Below are 21,289 nucleotides of genomic sequence, written 5' to 3' on the forward strand. Positions count from 1 at the left end.
TGAGGCAATTTCTCTCCAAAATATACATCCAACCGAAACGAATGCACAAAAGCATCAAGAGTAATGCACAAGAATATTCATAGCTATATTCTCTATTGCCATTCATTGAAAAAAATCCAAATATCTGTCAACAGTAGAATAATCACATTCACTCAATGGAATACCATACAGCAAGGAGAATGAACTGGTGCACACCACATGTAGATAAAACTCACCAACAAAATGTTAAACAGAAGATATTGGATATAAAAATACATATTATATGAATTTATATTAAGGTCAATGAGCAACAAACTAAACTGTAATGTTTAGAGATCCAGTTTAGAAGGCAACAATATGAAGAAAAGCAGGAAGGCAATTATCATAGATATCATGACAGTAATATCTAGGATAACGCAGTTTTAGTAATCAAGACTAGGATTATTCTGAGTGACTGGCTGCTGATTACATGGATCTATTTTGATAATCTTTTGATACAGTACTTCACTGGGTATATGTGATCTTTCAGTTCTGAAAAGTGTAATTAAATTCCGGATGGGTTAAAATTTAAACGTAAAATTCAGACAATAAAAATTCTGCAAAATTTTTTTAAAAAGGAAGGGCAGGGAGGAAAGGAATCTGGAAGATACATCCCATATGGGTGAGTGAGACTTTCTTCATTACATGCAGGAAACTGTTTAAAACAAAGATAGACCTGTTCATTTGTATCAAGAGTTAAAACTTTGTTATCTTTTGTACAAAAAGATTTGTTAATTGGGATGATAAACAAAGGAGTCAACATCTTACAATATAAAAAGTGCAAACATTAAAATCAGAAGTTTCATAGAATAAATTCGGTGTCAACAAACATGTAAAATTGTTCAAATTCTCTAATTAAGAAATTAAAATCATTTTAATCTCTCATACAGGCAAAAATGTTTAAAATTCTATAAAATGTACTACTGGTAGTGTAAGAAAAAGGTATTCTCATACACTGACATTTCAGCTGTTTTCAAAAGCAACAAGGTAACATCTATTCAAATTAAAAATATATTCTTTCACCCAGCAATCTTGCTACTAAAAAGCTATCTCAGAGAAACAAAATTACACCTAGAGAGGGATATACATGCAGATATTTATTGCAATCATATTCAAGGTGGCAAAAAATGCAAAAATAAATGGCAAAAATAAATGTCTATCAAGAGAAATTGTTAACAAAATTAAAATACATCTGCTTTTTAAAATCATGCATACATTTAGAATAGAACTACATTACTTCTTAGATTTCTGATACACTAAGTGAGGAAAGCAAAAGGCAGAAAAATTGTATGTGATCTTTTTTCTAAAACATAACAAAAACATATCATTGTATTTATGTTCACATAATTATATCCATTCATTCACTGAAATCTATGCACATGAAGAAAATGTAGACTATTATGATGTACCTCAGGGCAGGGGTTAAAAAATTCTATGAATGGTAAAAGGAAGGGGAACCCAAGCAAGTGAAGGAAAGAGTGCAGGAAAAACTGTACTTAAGAATGAATAACATGGTCATGTTTATTCACTTCTGTTAAATCATATAGGAGGCATATGTAGAATACCAGGTTTCTTCAAAAAAAATGATAGCCTCTCTTTAGGCACTTGAAATATATTTTTCCTTTAAAAAAAAAAAGTCTTAAAAAAATTAAGAGAAGACGGTGCCAGGAAAACGAGTAGAAATAAAGCTTGAAGGAATTTAAACTATAGAAATGACTGCCACTAGATGGCAGTAAAACCCTCCAAAAATTATAGGAACATTTTCTTAATTGCTAGAAAAACTTATCTGTAATCTTTACCTCATAAAAATACTCAAATTATATATGCAGACCACGAATCAAGTTCCTTAAGACAGACTTTAACCCTTAATTTAACACTAATATATAACTACCTATTTCCTAATTCATCTAGAAGTCATTAAAAAAAAAAAAAACTCAAGAATAATGCCCTCTGAGAGCTGACAAAATATTCGATTAGTATGTATTTATCTTACATCTACTATGTGTAAAATATGGAGGCAAACTGAAGAAAACATTTATTGAGTTTTAATCAAGTAGAACAAAATGTAAAGTAAATGGAATGTTTACAAATAAACTAGTACAAGCTAATATACTGGTTTGTACAGTGGCATGTCAACTCTCAAGAACGCATATGGCCACAGAACTTAGTGTCCCAAAACCAAATAAAAAAATAAGCAAGCCATTAGGCAGATAAAACATGTCACACTTTTTCACTGAAACTCATACTTTACTCAATAGCAGGCCTTTTTACTCTTACTATACACCAAAAGTTCTAATGATTCTTTAAAGTGGTTTAGAAGTAATCCAGTCATTCCACTTACTACCTCAAGGCTTAGTATAGAACAACTATTTTATTAAGTTTATGAGTCCTGTAGCTTAGGAATTTGCATATGATGAACATGACGGAGTTGTCTTGTTTCTGTACAATCAACACCCATGGCTTCAGCAAGGAAAACTCAAATGGCTGGAGTCTGGAACTATTGACAGGAGTCCTTACACATGGCCTCCCCATGTGGCGTGGGCTTCCTCACAACCTGGATGTGGTATTTGGATTTCTTGCATGATGGTCCAAGGCACCAGGTACAAGTGTTACAGAAAATAAGGTGAAAGCTACATCACTGCTTGTGAACTAGCCTTGTAAGATCACATGGAATGACTTCCACTCAAACCTACCCACTCCCAAGGGAATGGTAATTATACTCCTTTTCTTGAGGAGGAATAGCAAAGTCACAGCAGATAAAAACTTAAATATTACTGAGACAATCTTTGGATAATAAAGTATAACACAGTATGCCCTCTGGCCCCAATTCACATCATTCCCATATGCAGGAGTCACTACACCCTTCCCCAAAAGACCCCCAAAGTCTCAATCCATGATGGCATCAAAACAGTCTCAGACCTCATCATCTAAATCAGGTCCAAGTGTAGATTAGGCTCCCCAGTAGTCGTTCCTCAAGTACAGTTCCTCTTGATCTGAAGACCTATGAAACAAAATGGCATGTTAGCCCACACACATCCAACACACCACTCTGGGACAAGCATAGAGTAACTTCTATAGGCACTCTCATTCAAAACAAAGAATCAGGAGGCATACAGTAATTTCTTGGAAATCCCTGCAGACTAAATCCTTAATTCATTAGGTACATTTTCATTTTTTCCATATTGTGGCAGTAGCAATTTTGCTAGATATTCTTTTATTATACATAACAAAGATCTCCAGTCTCCTTTCTTTCAGCTTTCAACATTTTCCTCAGCTTCCTTAAGGCCTTCACTGACAGCCTCCTTGAGGCTTGTCAGGTTTCCTCTCCTCAAGGACCTTCCAGCTTCTGCCCATGATTCAGTCCAAAAGTTATAGCAGCATCTCATATCTGGTACCAAATTTTGTTTCAGTTATTATTTCTTTTTTTGTTAACATATAATGTATTATTTGCTTCAGGGGTACAGATCAAGAAATGGGCAGAAGACATGAACAGACATTTCTACAAAGATATCCAAATGGCCAATAGACACATGAAAAAGTGCTCAATGTCACTCATCATCAGGGAAATACAAATCAAAACCACAGTGATATACCACTTCACACCAGTCAGAAGAGCTAAAATTAACAAGTCCAGTTATTATTTCTATATAACAACTTCTTCCTAAAACCCAGGGGTAAAAATAGTATTATATCATGGAGTCTATGAGGCAGAAATTGAAACAAAACACAGCAGTTTGGCTTAAATCTGTTTCACAATGTCTGGACCTTAAACAGGGATATGCAAGTGGTAATACACCGGAACTATCAAGAAAAGAGCCCAAACGGAACCTTTCCATGTAGCTTGAGTTTCCTAGAGCATGGCAACCTTCAAGGTCACTGGACTACTTGCATGGCAACTCGAAATTAAACAGGACTATTCTAGTGAACAAGTTAGAGGTACACAACCTTGTACAACCTAATCATACAAGTCAAGCAGCACTCCTTAAAAAGGGAACAGGACAGAATACCGATGGTGTTGTAGCCATTTCTAAAAACTAAAATCCTCTGTCCCAGTTTATCAAGAAATAAATGAAGACCAAAGTGCTACTGGCAATATGTATAATGACAGGAAGGAGAAATAATGCTTGCAACACATGCATTGTTTTTTAAAGATTTTATTTATTTGACAGAGAGAGGTCACAAGTATGCAGAGAGGCAGGCAGGGGTGGGGGGAGGAGGCTCCCTGCGGAGCAGAGAGCCCAATGCGGGGCTCTTTCCCAGGATACCGAGATCATAACCTGAGCCAAAGGAAGAGGCTTAACCCACTGAGCCACCCAGGAGCCACAACACATGCGTTTTTGCTCTCTCTCAAAACCCTATTAAGATAACGAGAAGGTCGCCTGGGTGGCTCAGTGGGTTAAGCCTCTGCCTTCGGCTCAGGTCACGACCTCAGAGTCCTGAGATCCCCCGGGGTCGGGCTCTCTGCTCAGCGGGGAGCCTGCTTACCCCTCTCTCTCTACCTGCCTCTCTGCCTACTTGTGATCTCTGTCAAATAAATAAAATCTTAAAAAAAAAAAAAAAGATAACATGGGAAAAAAGCCACTTTGGGTTCCTCATCCACTGAACAAATAAGTAAAGAAGAGTTATATATAGTGGCTGAGGTGCTTGATCCAGCTTATAATGGAGGAAGAGTAGAAATTAAAACAAGAGGTCATTTGGAGACAATTATTGGAGAGAATTTCCCTAATATGGCAAAGGGAACAAACATCAAAATCCAAGAGATGCTAAGAACGCCCCTCAAAATCAATAAAAACAGGTCCACACCTTGTCACCTGATAGTAAAATTTACAAGTCTTAGTGACAAAGAGAAAATCCTGAAAGCAGCCCGGGAAAAGAAGTCTGTAATATACAAAGGTAAAAACATTAGATTGGCAGTGCACCTATCCACAGAGACCTGGCAGGCCAGAAAGAACTGGCATGATATATTCAGAGCACTAAAAGAGAAAAACATGCAGCCAAGAATACTTTATCTGGCTAGGCTATCATTGAAAATAGAAGGAGAGATAAAGAGCTTCCAGGACAAACAAAAGCTGAAAGAATTTGCAAACACCAAACCAGCTCTACAGGAAATATTGAAAGGGGTCCTCTAAGCAAAGAGAGACCCTAAAAGTAATAGATCAGAAAGAAACAGAGAAAATATACAGTAACAGTCACCTTACACTCAATAAAATGACATTAAATTCATATCTCTCAATAGTTACCCTGAATGTTAAGCGGCTAAATGCCCCAATCAAAAGACAGAGGGTATCAGAATGGATAAAAAAACAAAACCCATCAATATGCTGCCTACAAGAAACTCATTTTAGACCCAAAGACACCTCCAGATTTAAAGTGAGGGGGTGGAAAACAATGTACCATGCTAATGGATATCAGAAGAAAGCTGGGGTGGCAATCCTTATATCAGATCAATTAGATTTTAAGCCAAAGACTATAATAAGAGATGACAAAGGACACTATATCATACTCAAAGGGTCTGTCCAAAAAGAAGACCTAACAATCTTAAATATCTATGCCCCTAACATGAGAGCAATCAACTATATAAAGCAATTAATAACAAAATCAAAGAAATACATCGACCGTAATACAATAATAGCAGGGGACTTTAACACTCCCCTCACTGAAATGGAAAGATCATCTAAGCAAAAGATCAACAAGGAAATAAAGGCCTTAAATGACACACTGGACCAGATGGACATCACAGATATATTCAGAACATTCCATCCCAAAGCAACAGAATATACATTCTTCTCTAGTGCACATGGAACATTCTCCAGAATAGACCACATCCTGGGTCATAAATCAGGTCTCAATCGGTACCAAAAGATTGAGATCATTCCCTGCATATTTTCAGACCACAATGCTCTGAGGCTAGAACTCAATCAAAAGAGGAAATTTGGAAAGAACGCAAATACATGGAGACTAAACAGCACCCTTCTAAAAAATGAATGGGTCAACCAGGAAATTAAAGAAGAACTGAAAAAAATCATGGAAACAAATGATAATGAAAACACAACGGTTCAAAATCTGTGGGACACAACAAAGGCAGTCCTGAGAGGAAAATATATAGTGGTGCAAGCCTTTCTCAAGAAACAAGAAAGGTCTCAAATACACAACCTAACCCTACACCTAAAGGAGCTGGAGAGAGAACAGCAAAGAAAGCCTAAACCCAGCAGGAGAAGAGAAATCAAAGATCAGAGCAGAAATCAATGAAATAGAAACTAAAAAAACAATACAACAAATCAACAAAACCAGGAGCTGGTTCTTTGAAAGAATTAATAAGATTGACAAACCCCTGGCCAGACTTATCAAAAAGAAAAGAGAAAGGACGTAAATAAATAAAATCATGAATGAAAGAGGAGAGATCACAACCAACACCAAAGAAATACAAACAATTGTAAGAACATACTACGAGCAACTCTACGCCAACAAATTTGACAATCTGGAAGAAATGGATACATTTCTAGAGACGTATAAACTACCACAACTGAACCAGGAAGAAACAGATAACCTGAACAGACCCATAACCAGTAAGGAGATTGAAACAGTCATCAAAAATCTCCAAACAAACAAAAGTCCAGGACCAGACGGCTTCCCAGGGGAATTCTACCAAACATTTAAAGAAGAATTAATTCCTATTCTCCTGAAACTGTTCCAAAAAATAGAAAGGGAAGGAAAACTTCCAAACTCATTCTATGAGGCCAGCATCACCTTGATCCCAAAACCAGACAAGGATCCCACCAAAAAAGAGAATTACAGACCCATATCCTTGATGAACACAGATGCGAAAATTCTCACTAAAATACTGGCCAATAGGATCCAACAGTACATTAAAAGGATTATTCACCATGACCAAGTGGGATTTATTCCAGGGCTGCAAGGTTGGTTCAACATCCGCAAATCCATCTATGTGATACAATACATTAATAAAAGAAAGAGTAAGAACCATATGATACTCTCAATAGATACTGAAAAAGCATTTAACAAAATGCAGCATCCCTTCCTGATTAAAACTCTTCAAAGTGTAGGGATAGAAGGCACATACCTCAATATTATCAAAGCCATCTATGAAAAACCCACCGCAAATATCATTCTCAATGGAGAAAAACTGAAAGCTTTTCTGCTAAGGTCAGGAACACGGCAGGGATGTCCGTTATCACCACTGCTGTTCAACATAGTACTAGAAGTCCTAGCCTCAGCAATCAGACAACAAAAAGAAATTAAAGGCATCCAAATTGGCAAAGAAGAAGTCAAACTATCACTCTTTGCAGATGATATGATACTATATGTGGAAAACCCAAAAGGCTCCACTCCAAAACTGCTAGAACTTGTACAGGAATTCAGTAAAGTGTCAGGATATAAAGTCAATGCACAGAAATCAGTTGCATTTCTTTACACTAACAATAAGACAGAAGAAAGAGAAATTGAGGAGTCAGTCCCATTTACAATCGCACCCAAAACCATAAGATACCTAGGAATAAATCTAACCAAAGAGGCAAAGAATCTATACTCAGAAAACTATAAAGTACTCATGAAAGAAACTAAGGAAGACACAAAGAAATGGAAAAATATTCCATGCTCATGGATTGGAAGAACAAATATTGTGAAAATGTCTATTCTACCTAAAGCAATCTACACATTTAATGCAATCCCTATCAAAATCCCATCCATTTTTTTAAAGAAATAGAACAAATAATCCTAAAATTCATATGGAACCAGAAAAGACCTCGAATAGCCAAAGGAATGTTGAAAAAGAAAGCCAAAGTCGGTGGCATCACAATTCCAGACTTCAAACTCTATTACAAAGCTGTCATCATCAAGACAGTATGGTACTGGCACAAAAACAGACACATCGATCAATGGAACAGAATAGAGAGCCCAGAAATAGACCCTCAACTCTATGGTCAACTAATCTTCGACAAAGCAGGAAAGAATATCCAATGGAAAAAAGCCTCTTCAACAAATGGTGCTGGGAAAATTGGACAGCCACATACAGAAAAATGAAATTGGACTATTTCCTTACACCACACACGAAAATAGACTCAAAATGGATGAAGGACCTCAATGTGAGAAAGGAATCTATCAAAATCCTTGAGGAGAATGCAGGCAGCAACCTCTTTGACCTCCACCGCAGCAACTTCTTCCTAGGAACATCGCCAAAAGCAACAGAAGCAAGGGCAAAAATGAACTATTGGGATTTCATCAAGATCAAAAGCTTTTGCACAGCAAAGGAAGCAGTGAACAAAACCAAAAGACAACTGACAGAATGGGAGAAGATATTTGCAAATGACATATCAGATAAAGGGCTAGTATCCAAAATCTATAAAGAGCTTAGCAAACTCAATACCCAAAGAACAAATAATCCAGTCAAGAAATGGGCAGAGGACATGAACAGACATTTCTGCAAAGAAGACATCCAGATGGCCAACAGACACATGAAAAAATGCTCCACATCACTCGGCATCAGGGAAATACAAATCAAAACCACAATGAGATACCACCTCACACCAGTCAGAATGGCTAAAATTAACAAGTCAAGAAATGACAGATGCTGGCGAGGATGCGGAGAGAGGGGAACCCTCCTACACTGCTGGTGGGAATGCAAGCTGGTGCAACCACTCTGGAAAACAGTGTGGAGGTTCCTCAAAAAACTGAAAATAGAGTTACCCTATGACCCAGCAATTGCACTACTGGGTATATATTCTAAAGATACAAATGTGGTGCTCCGAAGGGGCACGTGCACCCGAATGTTTATAGCAGCAATGTCCACAATAGCCAAACTGTGGAAAGAGCCTAGATGTCCATCAACAGATGAATGGATAAAGATGTGGTACATATACACAATGGAATACTATGCAGCCATCAAAAGAAATGAAATCTTGCCATTTGCAATGACGTGGATGGAACTAGAGGGTATCATGCTTAGCGAAATAAGTCAATCAGAGAAAGACAACTATCATATGATCTCTTTGATATGAGGAAGTGGAGATGCAATGTGGGGGGGTTGGGGGGAGGTAGGAAAAGAAAAAATGAAAAGATGGGATTGGGAGGGAGACAAACCATAAAAGACTCAATCTCAAAAAACAGACTGAGGGTTGCTGGGGGGGAGGGGGTACAGGAGAGGGTGGTGGGGAAATGGACATTGGGGAGGGTATGTGCTATGATGAGTGCTTTGAAATGTGTAAACCTGGCGATTCACAGACCTGTACCCCTGGGGATAAAAATACATTATATGTTTATTAAAATAAATAAATAAATAAATAAATAAAAACAAGAGGTCAGAGAATATGCCCAAAATCCAAGTGACTGTATGACCTCCAAGTTCTTCCTTACTCAATGGTGTAAGTTAATGAAAAACTAGGGAATTCTTGTCTTGGCTATGAGATGGATATTAAACTTGTCCTATTACAAGCAATAGGACATAAAACCTAGAGAATATATAGAACTTTTGCAGGCATTGGACAGCACTCATGAAAGGCTCTAATCCTTGAGAAAGGAGACACACATGGAAAAATCCCTATATTCATCCAGATTCTCTCCCTAAGTAAGTTATCTGAACCACAGCACAGGAAGGGAGACCAAGCACAGAGCAGTAGTTTTACTGGATTAAGGATGCAGAAATCAAGGTTCAAGGCAGCTGGGATTTAGGTGCCACAGTTAGATCCACAGAGAATGAACCCCAAAGGCTTGCATGTTAATTCCACAGGTCCTTAGCCAACTACTAAGCTGCAAATTTACAGGGCAGGACTCTTTATAGTTAGTGTAGCTGTTATAAGAGGTTGAAAGCTGGGAGGAGTTTCTGGACGTAACAGGGTGCTTGGGTGAATTTGCAGTTTGGGCCAAGCCAGAATATAAGCACCCTGGAAAACAGTCTGGGCGCTCAGTTGAGACTCCAGAAAAGTTATCTACAGAAAGATTAAGATTAAAGCATGAAAACAAAATTAAAAATAGATCTTCCCTTATACTAGATGAGTAAAAGCCAAGTGATCCATCTGTAACTTAAACACCTACCAGAACAAAAATTTATAATCTTAAAAAGAAGGAAATATAACCCAAAATAACTATAATATATATCCACATTGTCTTCTATGTAATAAAAAAATAGGGAAAGAAACCAGTAAAAGTGATACATAACCAAGAGAATTAAAGTAGGCATCCATTAATGATAAACTCTCAAATTTAGATTAGAAAAAAACTTCAACCTGTTTAAATGTTAACACACAACCACAAACATCATACTTAGGTATAAGACAGGCCTTTTCCCTAATACAGGCAACAAGACATGGATACCTGCTCCCACCATTTCTTTCCGTTACATTGGAGATTCTAAATACTGCAATTTGGCAAGGAAAAAAAAAAAAAACCAGCATCCTAATAAAGGGAAGACTTAAATGTTTTTGCATAGTATATTCTGTATGCAGCAAATCCAAAGAAACACATACACAAATTAGAATGAATGGATAAGTACAGGAAGGTTACAAAACACAAGGTCAAACTTCAAAAAAATCAACTGTATTCTAATTCCAATAGATAAACAATTAACAATTAGAGAATGAAATCAGTATCTTTCATAATAGCAACAAAGAATGAAAATATTTATAAATAGAATAAGTGCTTCAAGACCTGTACAGTAAAAATTACAAACATGGAGGAGGGAAATTAAAGATCAACAAACAGATAGTTACCGTTCATAGATTGGAAAATTCAATATTGTTAAAATAGCAACTCTTCCCAAATTAGTCTACAGATTCAACCAACTGCCATAAAATCTAGCAGGCTTTTTTGCAGAAATTTAAAAGGTGACCCCCCCACACATTCATACGGAAATGTAACAGACCCAAAACCATTTTGGGAAAAAAAATGTGAATTTTCACATTTATTTCAAAAAAATATTCCAAAGCTATAGTAATCAAAATGGTGAAGTATAGGCAAAAGGCTAATCCTATTCATCAATGGAAGATAATTAAGAGTCCACAAATAATTAATTTTGGGTCAAGTGATTTTGACAAAGTTTCCACAACAACTCAGTGGACAAAGTGTCTTTTTAGATAGATGGTGATGTAAAAACTGGAAATCCACCTGCAAAAAATAAAAATAAAAATAAAAATGAAGTTAGATTCCACCTCATTCCACATACAAAAATTAACTTAAAATAGATCAAATACCTAAATAAGAACTAGGATTCTAAAACTTAGGAAAAAAACTTTTATAAGCATTCATCATCTTGAATTAGGTAGTAATTTCTTATGTAGGACACCAAAAGAAAATGTAAAAGCAACAAAAATATGGATATCACTGGACTCCATCAAAATTAAAAACATCTGTCCTTCAAACGGACATCAAAGCCAAACAGACAACCCTCAAAAAATGGCATAAAATACTTGTAAACCTATACGGGATAAGGCCTTGTATCCAGAATACACATTACTACTCCACAATGAAGAGACAAAAAAAATTTTAATGGTGAAAATTTTTGAAAACTTATTCAAAGATATACAAATGACTAATAAGCACATGAAGACATGCTCAATATCATTAATTAAATGCAAATTAAAACCAAAAGATAGCTTTTCACATCCACTAGGATGGTAAGAATAAAAATGGATCAAGAACCAAGAACTGGTCCTTTGAGAATATAAACAAAATTGATAATTCTTTAGCCAGACTGAAGGGAAAACAAAGGACTCAAAATCAGAAATGGAGAAATAACTATCTACACCAAAGAAATACAAAATAATATTATGCCAACCTAGAAGAAACGGATTCTTAAAAGCATAATCTTCCCAAACTGAATTAGTAATAAATAGTAAATTTGAACAAGCCAGTTACTAGAAATGAAATAGAATCAATAGTCAAAAAAATCTCCCAACAAAATCCAGGACCAGATGGCTTCACAAGTAAATTCTACCAAACATTCAAATGATTTAAAGAATAGTACCCATTGTTTTCTATTAGGGCAGCATTACCCTGATACCAAAACCAGACAAAGACACTACAAAAACAAACACACACACACACACACATGCAACAACTACAGGCCAGCATCTCTGATAAACAGATACAAAAATCCTCAACAAAATATTAACAAACCAAATCCAAAAATACATTTAAAAAAATTACTCACCACAATCAAGTGGTATTTATTCCAGGGGTGCAAGGGCAGTTCAATATATATAAATCAATCAACATGATACAACACATTAGCAAGAAAACAAACATTTCAAAAGATTAAAAAAAAAACATTTGATAATGTACAACATCCACTCATGATAAAAATTCTCAACAAAGTAGAAGGAAACAGGGCTGCTGGAGGGAAGGCAGGTGGGGGGATAGGATAATTGGGTGATGTGATAAACACTGGGTGTTATATGCAACTGATAAAGTATTGAACAGTACATCTGGAACTAATGATGTACTACATGTTGGCTACTTTAAAAAAGAAAAAAACACACCTCAACATAATAAAGCCCTCATGTTAAAAATGTACAGCTAGCATCATATTCAATGGTGAAAACATGGGAACTTTTCCTCTAAGATCAGGAACAAGACAAGGATGTCCACTCTCACCACTTTTATTTCAGCACAGTACTAAAAGTCCTCATTACAGCAATCAGACGAGAGAAAAAGAAGGCATCCAAACCGGTAACAAAGAAGTAAAACTTTTACTGTTTGCAGATAATATGATATGTATTTTAAAAACCTAAAGACTTAGAAAAAAATCTAGAATAAGTGAATTAAGTCAAGTCACAGGATACAAAACTAATACCAAAATCTATTAAATTTCTATACACTAAAATGAAGTAGAACAGGGAAATAACCCCATTTATAACTGCACCAAAAATAATACCTAGGAATAAACCAAGGAGGTGAAATACCTATAAGAACCATAAAATGCTGATGAGAGAAATTGAGGACACAAATAAATGGACATATGTCTCATGGTTATGGATGCGAAGAGCCAAAATGGTTAAAATGTCCATACTACCTAAAGCAATCTACAGATTTAGAGTAATCCCTATCAAAGTATCATTTGGAAAAAATGATCCTAAAATTTGTATGGGACTACAAAAGAACAGCCAAAGCAAGCTTTGGAAAGAATTACAAAGCTGGAGATATCATAATCCCAGAATTCAACATATACTATGAAACTATAGTAATCAGAACAATATGGTACTGACACAAAAATAGACACACAAAACAATGAAACCTATAATAAACCTATGCTTACGTAGCCAATTAATCTATAATAAAGGCGGCAAGAATATACAGTGGGAAAAAGATGGTCTCTTCAACAAATGGTGTTGGGAAACTGAAGAGCTACATGCAAAAGAAAGTAACGGGATCATTTTCTTACACCATGCAGAAAAGTAAATTCAAAATGCATTAAGTACCCAGAAGGAATGCATACTGAATTGCAGGAATGATACTGAATAATAAGACATTGCAAAAATTATTTATGGAGATAGTCGCTCAACTTGTTACAACTGCCAAACACAGAGCTGTACAAAGTTTATCATATGATACAAAAATATGTCTGAAGTTAGTTTTTAAGTAATGACAAAAGATATTCACAGAAAAACAAAAGCTGAGAAAATTCATTGTTATCAGATCCAAGTTAACATAAAGGGATATTAAAATAATCTAAATGAGAACATTTCAAAATATATGGGATGCCAGTGAAGAATGCTTAATAGTTTATAACATTAAGCACTTCCATTGCAAAAAAGAAAGATCTAAAGTAAGTTCACCTCAAGAAGCTAGAAGAAAGAAATAAAGCACAGAGTAAAAGGAAATAAAAGTCATAGCAGAAATAATGAAATGGAAAATGGAAAAATGGAGAAAACTTAAATTTCTTTGAAGATGAGTTAGAAATACAAACCTCCATAAGATTTCTCAGAGGAGAAATTTCCCAACTCATTCTATTATCCTAATACCAAATCCAGAGAAGACATGTGGAACAAAACCATGGACCAGTATCCCTCAAACAAAATTCCTTAAAAAATGCTAGCACCAAGTCTAGCAAGACATTAGAAAGATTACATAACATGCCTAAATGGGGGCATCCCAGAAATGCAACAGTGTTTTAACATTCAAAAATCATATATATAAGTTGGTTGGTTGGTTGGGGCTCAAAAGGTACAAATCTGGAAAACAAAGATAGGAAAACCTGTAGAAGAGGAATTTGGATGAGCCAGTAGTAATGGCCATGTGAATCTTGGCATGCCAATCTTGGTGATTCATGCCAATGTTTATCATATGCATTTGGAAAATGCATATGCACAAAAATACACTCAGCAACCAGGTAAAAGGACTTACCCACCCAATAGGTATCCTAGCACCTCTATTCTCTGCCACACTAGTGTACAGCCAATGACTCAATTCCAGCAATGGAACCCAGCACATATCCAGCAGAAATGCACATATATATTTATGAAATTCACAGAATTCAGATCAGGTTGGTTTTTTTTTTTCTCAATTGATGACATTTTTCCAGTTTTCAAGGGTGGAATGAATAACAGATGTTTGATAAAGTATTCAGAAATGAATGAACCACAACTACACACACACACAAAAATGGATAAATCCTGTATTTTAAAACTGTGCAAACAGAAACCTGTATAAAAATTTACTATCAGTTCCATATATAACCATTAAAAAATAAACACATTTTTTCTTGGTTGTTGGCAAAATTCGGTGGTAAAACTATTTTTAAAGACCCAGAAAGGAAGATAGTACCACGAAAGTCAAGATAGTAGTTCCTTTGGAGAAGGGCATAAGTATTTGTGAGGATGGGAAAAGAGCTTCTGGAGTTTTGGTAATGTTCCATTTTTGAACTGAGTAGCAGTTACATGGGTGGTTCAACCAGAAATAAAGCCTTTAGCTATAGATATGTTTTTTATACTTTAATGTCTATACTTAAAGATTTAAAAATGAATTACACACCAATAGCTAATAATGACATGCACAGAATGATCTTGGCTAAGGATATTACTTTCCCCCTTCCTAGGGCTCTCTTTTTCATCTATTCTTTGAACCTTGAGGTTTGAGATTTTTATTCCCTTTAATTTTGAGATCCTTAAACTAGATATCAGAATTTCATTACACTTCTCCATTCTTCTCTAAATAGTCTCAAGAATAGCTTATTGAATTCATAAGCTATATATAAGCATCATACATGCAATTTTTAAGAACCTTCACTGAAATATTCGCTTGGCATAAAATTCACTTTTCAAGTATACAGATCAATGGATTTTAGTATATTAACACAGTTGCACAACCACTATCACCATTTAGTTTCAGAACATTTTCAGAGCCCCAAAGAGAAATTCCATAGCCATAAGCAGTCTCTTCCTATCCCCAGCTCCCCATGGGCCTTGGCAATCAAAACTGGTTTGTACTGAGTCAGTTTTGCTTGGCTGTACTACGTGGTCTATAATTTCCTTCCTTGTAGGTTTGCCTAAGTTCCCTGACAAATTATACCACACATCTATCAAGAATCAGGCTCAGAAGTCATATTTTTTAAGTCTTTTTCAACTGATTCCTTAATCCCAGGAAGTTAGGCTCACTGCCCTCTGTGGTCCTAAAGCCCCTATTATACACCCTTATTACATGCCATGTACCACTTGTAATTACCTTGTTCCCACCACTGTGAATATCTTAAGAACCACAATTTGACTCATTTTTCTATCTCCTATATCGAATACAGTGATTTCCAAAATGTTTGATGAATGAATGCACCATATAAGAAACTGTGACTGGATTATAAAGAATGATGATTTAGTACTCAGAAGACATTCAGAGATATTTGTATGTTCGAGGACATCAAGACAGAAATATGTTATGGAAAAGCATTATGATAATATAACTTTAGTCAACTGATCAGTTTTAAGATTAAAAATTATGAGTAAACTAAGAAAATATATTAAAACTATTACATAGAGTTCATGCTAAGATTTTAACGTATCCTGGGGCACCTGAGTGGCTGTCATTAAGCATCTGCCTTCTGCTCAGGTCATGATCCCAGGGTCTTGGGATGGAGCCCCACACTGGGCTCCCTGCTCAGCGGGAAGACTGATTCTCCCTCTCTCACTCCCCCTGCTTGTGTTCCCTTTCTCGCTGTCTATCAAATAATTTTTTTTAAAGATTTTAATGTATCCTAGCCAAAGGGGAATAGCTATTAGAATCTTAAATATATTTAGTATGGCTATCCTAATACAACCTAAGAAAAATTATGAAAGTGTAGGAAAAAAATATTGTTGGAGACTTCTGAAAGGTTGAAAATTATATCCAAACTACCAGCCAAATAAAAAAATCAAGGTAACGCTCAACTCAACTCATAGAATGAGTTTGGAAGTTTTCATTCCATTTCTATTTCTTGGAACAGTTTGGAACAAATAGGCATTAACTCTTCTTTAAATGTTTGGTAGTATTCCCCTGGAAAGTCATCTGGCCATGGACTTTTGTTGGAAGGTTTTTGATTACTCATTCAATTTCTTTACTGGCTATGAGTCTCTTCAGATTTTCTCTTTCAGTTTTGGTAGTTTATAGGTTTCTAGGAATTTATCCATTTTTTTCCAGAATGCTTAATTTGTTGGCATATAATTTTTCATAATATTCTAATTGTTTCTATTTCTGTGATGTTCATTGTGATCTCTCCTCTTTCATGATTTAATTTGGGTCCTTTCTCTTTTTGATAAGCCTGGCTAGGGGGTTATCGATTTTATTCTTTCAAAGAATCAGCTCCTAGTTTCATTGATTTTACTGTTTTTGTGTTTCTATATCATTTATTTCTGTTTTAACCTTTATTATTTCCCTTCTGCTGGCTTTAACTTACTGTTCCTTTTTTTAGCTCCTTTAGATGTAAGGTTAGGTTGTGTATCTCAGACTTTCTTGCTTCCTGAGATAGGCCTATACTGCTATATACTTTACTCTTATGATCGCCTTTGCTGCAAGTCCCAAAGTTCTGAACTGCTGTGTTTTCCTTTTCACTTGTTCCATGCATTTTTAATTTCTTTGATCTAATTAACCCATTCATTTTTTAGTAGGATGTTCATTGACCTCCACGTATTTGTGATCTTTCCAAATTTTTTCTTGTGGTTGACTTCAAGTTTCATAGCTTTGTGGTCTGAAAATATGCATGGTATGATCTCCATCTTTTTGTAGTTTGGTGAGGTCTGATATGTGACTCAGTATGTGATCGATTCTGGAAAATATTCCATGTACACACAAAAAGAATCTGTATTCTGGTGCTTTAGGGTGAAATGTTCTGAATATATCTGTTAAGTCCATTTAGTTCAATGTGTCATTCAAAACCAGTGTTTCCTTATTGGATTTTCTACTTAGATGATCTGTCCATTGCTGTGAGGTGTTACAATCTCTTCAAATGGTGTTGGAAAAACTGGACAGCAACACACAGAATGAAATTGGACCACTTTCTTACACTATACACAAAAACAAATTCAAAATGGATGAAAGACCTAAATGAAAGAGGAAACTATCAAAATCCTAAAAGAGAACCCAGTCAGCAATCTTTGACATTGGCCACAGCAACATCTTACTAGACATGTCGCCAGAGGCAAGGGAAACAAAAAGAACAATTGGGACTTAAGATAAAAACTTCTGTACAGTGAAGGAAACAACAAAACTAAAAGGCAACCAACAAAATGGGAGAAGATATTTGCAAGGGACATATCTGATAAAGGGTTAGTATCCAAAAATCTATCAAGAACTTATCAAGCTCAACACCCAAAAAACAATCTGGTTAACAAACAATCTGGTTAACAAACAGGTAGAAGACATGAATAGACACTTTTCCAAAGACTTCCAGATGGCTAACAGACACATGAAATGATGCTCAACATCATTCATTAGGGAAATACAAATCAAAACCACAATGATATACCACCTCACACCTGTCAGGATAGTTAAATTAACACAGGAAACAACAGATGTTGACAAGGATGCAGAGAAAGGGAAACCCTCTAACCCAGTTGGTGGGAATGCAAACTGTTGCAGCCATTCTGGAAAACAGTATGGAGGTTCCTCAACAAGTTAAATAAAACTACCCTATAACCCCCCAACTATGTTATAGGTATTTACCCAAAGGATACAAAATTACAGATTTGAAGGAGTACCTGCACCCCACTGTTTATATCAACATTATTAATAATAGCCAAACTATGGAGAGAGCCCAAATGTCCATCGATTGATGGATAAAGATGGATAAAGAGGTGATTGTGTGTGTGTGTGTGTGTGTGTGTGTGTGTGTAATGGACTTTTTTTTTTTTAAGATTTTATTTGACAGACAGAGATCACAAGTAGGCAGAGAGGCAGGCAGAGAGAGAGAGAGAGGAGGAAGCAGGCTCCCTGCTAAGCAGAGAGGCCGATGCGGGGCTCGATCCCAGGACCCTGGGATCATGACCTGAGCCTAAGGCAGAGGTTTTAACCCACTGAGACACCCAGGTGCCCTGTGTAATGGATTATTATTCAGCCATCAAAAAGAATGAAATCTTGTTATTTGCAAAAACATGGATGGAGCTAGAGAGTATTGCTAAGCAAATTAAGTCTGAGAAAGACAAATACCATATGATTTCACTCAGATGTGGAACAAAACAAAACAGATGAAAATGAGAAATGGGGGGAAAAAAAGAAGTGAGGAGGGGGTGGGGGTTAAATGAGTGATGAGTATTAAGGAAGACACTTGTGGTGAGCACTGGGGTTTATACATAAGTGATGAGTCACTAAAGACTACTCCTGAAGCCAATATTTCACTATATACTAACTAACTGGAATTTAATAAAAATTTGAAAAAAAAAAACCCACAAAGTTATAGGCCAAGTAAAAAGATCTAATTTAAATATCCAACATTCCTTTAAAAGTGAAACATAAAAAAATGAAAACTTTTGAGAATAGAAGCACTTTTAAAGAGAAAAAAAATGTACTAAGTGTTTGAATAAAGACTAACTTTGTTCACAGGAAATGTTAAAGTGAATTCAATGTTTCATCACAATATGCACAAGGTATGATTCTGTTAATGCTATAGTACCCTTTTAAAACACATTCATATAGACACATTCAGACTTTAAATATTTTACTGTGAAATATTTTTTACACAAAATACTCCATTACAAAACAAAAATAATTTCCCTTGGGTGTACACAACTGTAAGAATCCTTAAAGTGATATTAGAGTTAAATGCTCATAAACAAGTCAGAGAGTTATATTAACACAGATTTTAAAAATTTTTTAAAAATCAGATGAATTTAACCAACTCAGCATCTTATATAGAAGAATTTAGAATCAAAGTGATTATGCCTGGAAAAGACAAATGAATAAATTTGTCTTTTTATGAATATTTTTATTCTATATAGTTTTGAATAATGCATATGTGAATTTTTTTTTAAATCCATTCCTAAGGAATACTTTTTTCCATTCTCATAAACCATTTTATGAGAGTTCAAAAATATTTTTAATTTATATGAATAAAGCAAAATTAGAAATTATTTAAAAAGTAAAGCTAAACAATCATCAACTTTGAAATATTTTCAACTAAAAACTTAAATGTGATATTGCTTCCCAAATTTTGAACCAACAGTCTGTTGCCAACATAAAAGAAGATTCTACTAACAAACCAATACAAATGTTTTAGACTAGGAAAAATGCATTAATATTGACTTATCTGTGAAATACAGTAAAACTTAATCCTAAGAAAACATAAATCCTAAAATGAATATGCTATTTTGTTTTTATTTGAAAGTACTCTGAATTACTAACTCATCCTCCATGTTGTAATTTTACAGTATATTAAACTAGCTAACACAGAGGGGTGAAAAACATGCCTTCAAGTATAAAAAGAAAACCATCGCTTTAAATTAATCATTTATATCTTAAAGGGAAACTTAATTTTAATGTTACCTTCAACTACTTTCTATATTGGGCTTCTGTTGAAGTTAAAAAAAAATCAAGTAGGAAGTATAGACTTATAAAAACGTTATTTTAAATGCTACAATAAATTTGTGAATTTTGGAAACAGAAAAACATAAAATACTATCCCCGAAGACACATATATGAAGTTAAATCTGAAAAACTGAAGGGATATGAGGCTCTTCCTGATAAAACTGGTACCAAAAACATCCATTACTATTTTATTTTGGCATTCAAATTCATCTAATTAACCAAATCACTATCTTTACCATATTTTATGGTACCAAAACCAAACAACAAAAGCAGCCCAGGGATATAACAGTCACAGAAGTTGAAGAAAATTATTTTTCCAATAGAAGCCCTTTTCTAAATTGTGCAAAATAATCTTAAGATCTGGTGAGGTCTGGGGGAAGGTAACAAAGGATTCAGAGAAATTAGATTATAAAGAGTTCATTGTTAAATTATCTGCTCTAAAATCACATACCACAGATTAATTTGTAATGTAAAAATACGAAGTCTCCCTGACTTGAATAAATTTTAAGATACCAGATTTAAACTCCTATTCCTATTCTGGAAATTATTTCCTAACCTCAAAAAAAAAAAAAAAGACAATATCAATACACTAATATGTATGTACCAATGATAAATTTGTCCCCAAGTAGCTTAGGATATTTCTAAGTTTTCTCAAATATCCGCTAAGTCACCAAATCCCTAGTTCTTCAAAACTATTTGGCATACATTGACTTTAAGTGCAATTGTATGATTTTATGGTTCTATCTTTACAACAAAATACTCTGAATTTGCACAGTAAATGTTTACTTGTAACAAATTCTAATTCACAGGTAACTGCACTGGCAAGGTATCTCCCTACCCCCACCCTCCCACCAACTAAACAGTAATGTTCTTGAAGATCACAAGTATCTATAACAAACCACCAAAAATATAAAGCCAAATTAAGTGAAAGAAAAATCCCATTGCATGAGCTAAAGAAAAGGAAGAATGGGATTAAGTTGGACTTCTCTTCCATATTCTACTACGAAGTGTCAGTCCTATAAGCACCTATATTTTCCTGGGAATATGGTTGTGTAGCATTAACTATATATTATCCATGACTGCAATGAAGACTCTAAAAGTAATGACAGAAACAAAGGCTTTAGTCAGGAAAGACACCTGAAAGATGTAAATAATGGTGAAATAGCTAATGACTGAAAATATAAGTAAAGAATGGTTTATCAAATATTTAAAATGCTTTAGGAGTGAACCCCATTTCCCAAATAACCTTTCTGAAAACAAGTCATCCTAATTCCTGGTC

General features: G+C 35.1%; 1 protein-coding gene across 2 annotated transcripts in view; it reads right to left on the minus strand.

Moving 5' to 3' along the window:
* Positions 1-1,102: 1,102 nt before the first annotated feature.
* The window catches only part of TDRD15 (tudor domain containing 15), an 88,053-nt gene continuing 67,866 nt past the window's right edge, over positions 1,103-21,289 (minus strand). The window contains exon 5 of one of the 2 annotated variants that reach the window (XM_080812881.1): positions 1,103-3,019. The gene's annotated coding sequence lies outside the window, so the exon portion shown is untranslated. Of the gene's footprint in view, positions 3,020-11,079; positions 11,134-21,289 lie in introns of those variants that run through there. The other variant, XM_080812882.1, reaches the window with a different exon arrangement.

This window comes from Martes martes (assembly GCF_963455335.1).
Source record: "Martes martes genome assembly, chromosome: 9".
Classification (NCBI taxonomy): domain Eukaryota; kingdom Metazoa; phylum Chordata; class Mammalia; order Carnivora; family Mustelidae; genus Martes; species Martes martes.